The following is a 6,000-nucleotide window of genomic DNA, read 5'->3' as shown; positions in this document are numbered from 1 at the left end:
GTGTTTTTGGACATGTACCATTGTAACACCGTGTTTTTGGACATGTACCATAGTAACACCACGTTTTTGGACATGTACCATAGTAATACCGTGTTTTTGGACATGTACCATTGTAACACCGTGTTTTTGGACATGTACCATAGTAACACCGTGTTTTTGGACATGTACCATTGTAACACCGCGTTTTTGGACATGTACCATTGTAACACCGTGTTTTTGGACATGTACCATTGTAACACCGTGTTTTTGGACATGTACCATAGTAACACCACGTTTTTGGACATGTACCATTGTAACACCGTGTTTTTGGACATGTACCATAGTAACACCACGTTTTTGGACATGTACCATAGTAATACCGTGTTTTTGGACATGTACCATTGTAACACCGTGTTTTTGGACATGTACCATAGTAACACCACGTTTTTGGACATGTACCATAGTAACACCACGTTTTTGGACATGTACCATTGTAACACCGTGTTTTTGGACATGTACCATTGTAACACCACGTTTTTGGACATGTACCATTGTAACACCACGTTTTTGGACATGTACCTTAGTAATACTGTGTTTTTGGACATGTACCATAGTAACACCGTGTTTTTTGGACATGTACCATAGTAACACGTGTTTTTGGACATGTACCATAGTAACACCGTGTTTTTGGACATGTACCATTGTAATACCGTATTTTTGGACATGTACCATTGTAATACCGTGTTTTTTGGACATGTACCATAGTAACACCATGTTTTTTGGACATGTACCATAGTAACACCGTGTTTTTTGGACATGTACCATAGTAACACCGTGTTTTTTGGACATGTACCATTGTAATACCGTGTTTTTTGGACATGTTCCATAGTGATACCGTGTTTTTTGGACATGTACCATTGTAATACCGTGTTTTTTGGACATGTACCATAGTGATACCGTGTTTTTTGGACATGTACCATAGTGATACCGTGTTTTTTGGACATGTACCATAGTGATACCATGTTTTTTGGACATGTACCATAGTAATACCATGTTTTTTGGACATGTACCATAGTAATACCATGTTTTTTGGACATGTACCATAGTGATACCATGTTTTTTGGACATGTTCCATAGTAATACCATGTTTTTTGGACATGTTCCATTGTAATACCATGTTTTCTGGACATGTGCCATTGTAATACCATGTTTTTTTCAATATGTACCGTGGTAAAACATTGGTTTTGGGTATCATCTTATAAAATGATTGTGAAAGTTCCCTTTCTCTCTTATGAAAGAGGAATTGGGGGCCAGGTGAACAGTCCATGTAATTCTTTTATTGAACACACTTTCCTTTACACATACCCAGTTTTCTTTTCAGCCAAACACACACACACACACACACAGCTTCAAGCTCGGCTCTCTCTCTTCTCTCCGGCAGTCTGGACTAGCCTTATATACCCCTCTAGCTCTCACTGCAACACAAAACAGCTGTTAGAGATAATTTCCCACAGGTGTCAATCCTTACCACTCTTCCTCCCCCGGCCTCGTTCTCTACAGATGTCGCTCGGCCACGCCCCCCCACAATGATTTCTAAAAATCCTTGTGCAGTAATCGCAAACAAAATGGAAATGTATTGTTGGAAACCCTGCATATTGCCAAATCAAGATTGACTGAATGAACTTTACACTTCTATATAGTGGTCGACCGATATGGGTTTTACAATGGCAGATGCCAATACCGATATCTAGAAGATAATTGCAAAATGGCAAAATATCGGCTGATTAATGGGCCTGGTCGATATCACGGTTTATCACTACTTAAATAGGACTTTTCTGACACTATGCTCAAAGCACTTATATACTTAAAATGGTCCTTTATTAAGATGTTTCTTTGATGAACCTAAGAACATTTATTTGTACGAGTGCACTATAGCAGAACTAAATATCTTGGGCGTTCAACAGGGGACAGTAGGGGCTCCATAGGCAACACGTGCGATGAGTTCATTCTCATGTTCCTGCCAAGCTGCGCTGCTTTAAATCGTCCTCTTTACAGGTTCCCTGAAGCCGCGGCTTGAGCAGTCAAAGTAATCTTTTTCCAAGAAGCTCCTGTCAAAGCCAATTAAGTCTTTAGTGTCCAGGAGCAATGCGTGCTTCACCCGGTGTTCCAGAAACAAATGGCTGGATATAACATGAGCTGCAAAAGGGAGATTCAATCTCTATTTAGTTCAGGGCAACTTGTGCCGTCATAGAAAAGAGTCAGCTGACATTAGGCATCCACTTTTTGTGGGTCTTAAGAGGTAGGAATGTGAGTGGATAGATCACATGGTCTTGTGTGTCTTATTGCTGTGCAGAAGTCATTGTGATTTATTAAGTACACTTTTAAGTAAGTGTATAGATTGCTGATAAAGGTATCCTTACACAAAGTACTAGTACAGTGATGGTATTTTGTATACCATAGTGATGAATCATAGATATATATACCATATTTACATAGTGCACCAAGGCACTTAAAAAAACATTGAATTACATGGCAAAGCCATGTTTTAGAGTATGGGTTAGGGTAAGGTTTTAGGGTATGGGTTAGGGTAAGAGTTGGGGTAGGGTTTAGGGTATGGGTTAGGGTAAGAGTTGAGGTAGGGTTAGGTTTTAGGGTATGGGTTAGGGTAAGAGTTCGGGTAGGGTTTTAGGGTATGGGTTAGGGTAAGAGTTGAGGTAGGGTTAGGTTTTAGGGTATGGGTTAGGGTAAGAGTTGTGGCAGGGTTAGGTTTTAGGGTATGGGTTAGGGTAAGAGTTGGGGTAGGGTTGGGTTTTAGGGTATGGGTTGGGGTAGGGTTAGGTTTTAGAGTATGGGTTAGGGTAAGAGTTGGGGTAGGGTTGGGTTTTAGGGTATGGGTTAGGGTAAGAGTTGGGGTAGGGTTAGGTTTTAGAGTATGGGTTAGGGTTAGGGTAAGAGTTGGGGTAGGGTTGGGTTAGGGTAAGAGTTGGGGTGGGGTAGGGTTTTAGGGTATGGGTTAGGGTAAGAGTTGGGGTGGGGTTGGGTTTTAGGGTATGGTTTAGGGTAAGATTTGGAGTAGGGTTGGGTTTTAGGGTATGGGTTAGGGTTAGGGTAAGAGTTGGGTTAGGGTAAGAGTTGAGGTAGGGTTGGGTTAGGGTTAGGGTAAGAGTTGAGGTAGGGTTAGGTTTTAGGGTATGGGTTAGGGTAAGAGTTGGGGTGGGGTAGGGTTTAGGGTATGGGTTTGGGTAAGGTTAACAGTGTAATGTACAGATGTCATTCAAATTCAGGTACTATAAATGTAAGCACAATGCAACTACATAATTAGTACGTTGTATCAAATGCTTAAGTACATAGTAGGTAAAGACACCCAATATAAAGTGGGTCCCAATGTATTTTAAGGAATTTCATGGGGTTTCCAAAAATTGTATTGCCATGGTTTCATTTGAATCAGACTATTAGAATCTAAAACAGAGAATCAAATCAGCCCCACAACGAAGAATAAAAAATAGCCAGAATTGCTGTCAGTTTTCTTAATTCCTAACCTGGACTCACAGACTTATCTACCTGTGCATATGACAGGATTGCATAAGAGATATATGTCACCTGTTGAGCTGTGTGACTGGCTTTTCTCCTGTCCATTGACTGCCTCAAAGCACGCAGATTACAGAGAAAAACTTCCTGGTGCTTTGTGTCACAAGATTAATGTAAAACGCACAGTCATAAAGGAATGTCCTGTGTGTTTGTGGATTAAATGTAGACTCTGCCCTCCAATACGCTCTTCTTGTCTCTTTATATCAATTTGTTTCTCCTTGAGAGTGTAAGGTCATCTCGCTGGTCTGTATATGAGGCAATGGCCATGAGTCTGCTGGGTTACTAAAGAAAGATTTTTGTATCAGAAACTTAACACTGATTTGATCTGTGTGAACTTGAAGTTCTAGAGGTATTGACATAGACTTGCTGTGTTAACACTCCGGCGGTGAAAAACGAATGATCTATAGTGCATATTATTCTAAAGAAAAAAAGGTTGAATTCGCAAAAAACATAAGAAAGAAAGAAAAAAGTAGTATCTTGCTTTGCATGCAAAACGACTTCCCTTTGTGGAATGCAAAGTTATTTATGTAGGTATTGTTTTAGCAAATTTACATTCGGGTCTGGCTCCGTTCTGGTACGGAATGAGCACTTTTCTCAATCCAGTAAATTCCGTTGGACAAATCCAATCATACTTTTACTCATTACTCATTTAGAACAAATCTATTACAGAATAACATTTCCAAAGTGTATTATCTTAACTACGGTTAGGATTTGCTTCATTAAAATTATTAAAAAAAAATCCTAACATAACTGATCAGATCTTAACTTAAGACATAACAAAGGAAGTTTCCTGAGCTACCTTTTTGGAGAGTTCAGCTCCAAACCTGCTCCAGCATACCTGCCTGTAGTTTTCAAATCATGAAGATCTGGATTAGCTGGTTTAGATGTGTTTGAATATGGTTTTATCCAAAACCTAGCCCTTATGAAAACTCTAGAGTTCTGTCAAATGAGCCAGCGATTTGCTGCAAAAGTTTGCCAGAGGTTTGCAGCTCTTCACCGGTAGTGGTGAACCTGCAGCAACCTTTGACAACAATGGACAATTTGCCCCTACTGGCAAACACTTCTATGGCAAACCTGTGGCAACATTTAAGACTTTGCCATAAAATGAATTAGTGGAAGACTATCTGGACTGGGAAGAGAAATCGGCTCGGATTTTACATAGCAACTGGCCCAAAAGTTGTTGAGCGTGCGGCATGTCCATTTTAGCTTATCTCGGCTTATCCCAATGGCCAGTCTGCCCCTGATTGGCCCCAAAGTGCGTCAGCCCACCGGGAAAATGCCGGTATGCCAGATTACCAGTCCAGCGCTGGTGGAAGAGTTTGCCAGAACACGTGATGTTTTCCACAGGAGTTTGCCAGAACTCTTGATTTTTGTCACCATATATGGAATATACCAAATGAGTCAAAATGTAATCAAATCGTACTTAAATCTGAATCAAACTGAGAGCTTGTAAATTGGAATTGAATAAAATTGAGAAATCTGTACCAATACTTAGCCTTAGTTTGGAGGTTTTTATCTCTGCTGTATTTACAAGTTCTTACTCCAATTATGCTTAATTAGCCGACAACGTGTTTGTGGTCATGTAAACGCATTAAAAGACTTTCCTTTATCAATGTAAGGTCATAAATGGCGTAAGAATAAACGGATCTTACTGACTTATCAAGTGCTTAAGTGTGTAGAATTCCATCCTGGTCATACTCAAACTCTGATAATAGTAAAGTTTGTGCTTTGGCATATGTGTTAGATGACAACAGAATTGGTGGAAGAATCTTTTAATTCATTATTTCTGTCGGAAGCAGTTGGAGAATACAGAATAGGCATCAGCTTTTATGAGAGAAAGTTTCTTACTGTAGAATACTGTTGAAAAGGTTTATCTTTTGGGCTGAGCTTGGTGTAATCATTTGTCTATAACTAGACTGCTGTGTTGTGTAAGGTGTTAAAAGAAAGGAGATTTACTCTTGGTGATCCCTGCATCCTGATCCCAACAGTCAACATAGAAACCACACGAGAGAGACAGAGGAAGGAAGGTATGTAGACTGAAAAGAGGAACAGAAATTGAGTTAGAGAAAGACAGTAGAGAGAAAACGTACTGTGGAAAACAAAAGATGCCTTGTGCAAATTAAAGAAAAAGAACAGCTATAGGACGGACAATTGTAGAAGAGAGATGACATGTGGAATGAGGGAGAGAGATAGAGATGAAAGGAGAAAATTGTTTGGAGACAGACAAGGCGAATGAGGAGCCAGAAGAGAATGCAGTGTGTTTTAGATCAGCTACAGTCTGAGGCTACGTCTACATTAATCCGGATACATTTGAAAACTGCGCTCTCTGTCCACACTGCCATTTTCAAACGTTTTCCAAAAGTTGCTCATCCACACTGAGGTCCCCTGACTGTGTATGCGGAAAATCGCTGTTGAATGTACGGTCTGAAACGC

At 40.1% G+C, this 6,000-nt stretch overlaps 1 protein-coding gene across 6 annotated transcripts in view; it reads left to right on the top strand.

Annotated features, from left to right (window-relative positions):
• Positions 1-6,000, top strand: part of LOC127629051 (electrogenic sodium bicarbonate cotransporter 1-like) — a 67,975-nt gene that overhangs the window by 1,143 nt on the left and 60,832 nt on the right. The window lies entirely within an intron of this gene.

The sequence above is a fragment of the Xyrauchen texanus genome, chromosome 35 (genome assembly GCF_025860055.1).
Source record: "Xyrauchen texanus isolate HMW12.3.18 chromosome 35, RBS_HiC_50CHRs, whole genome shotgun sequence".
In the NCBI taxonomy this organism is placed as follows: Eukaryota; Metazoa; Chordata; class Actinopteri; order Cypriniformes; family Catostomidae; genus Xyrauchen; species Xyrauchen texanus.
This window is presented reverse-complemented; position numbering and strand designations above follow the sequence as displayed.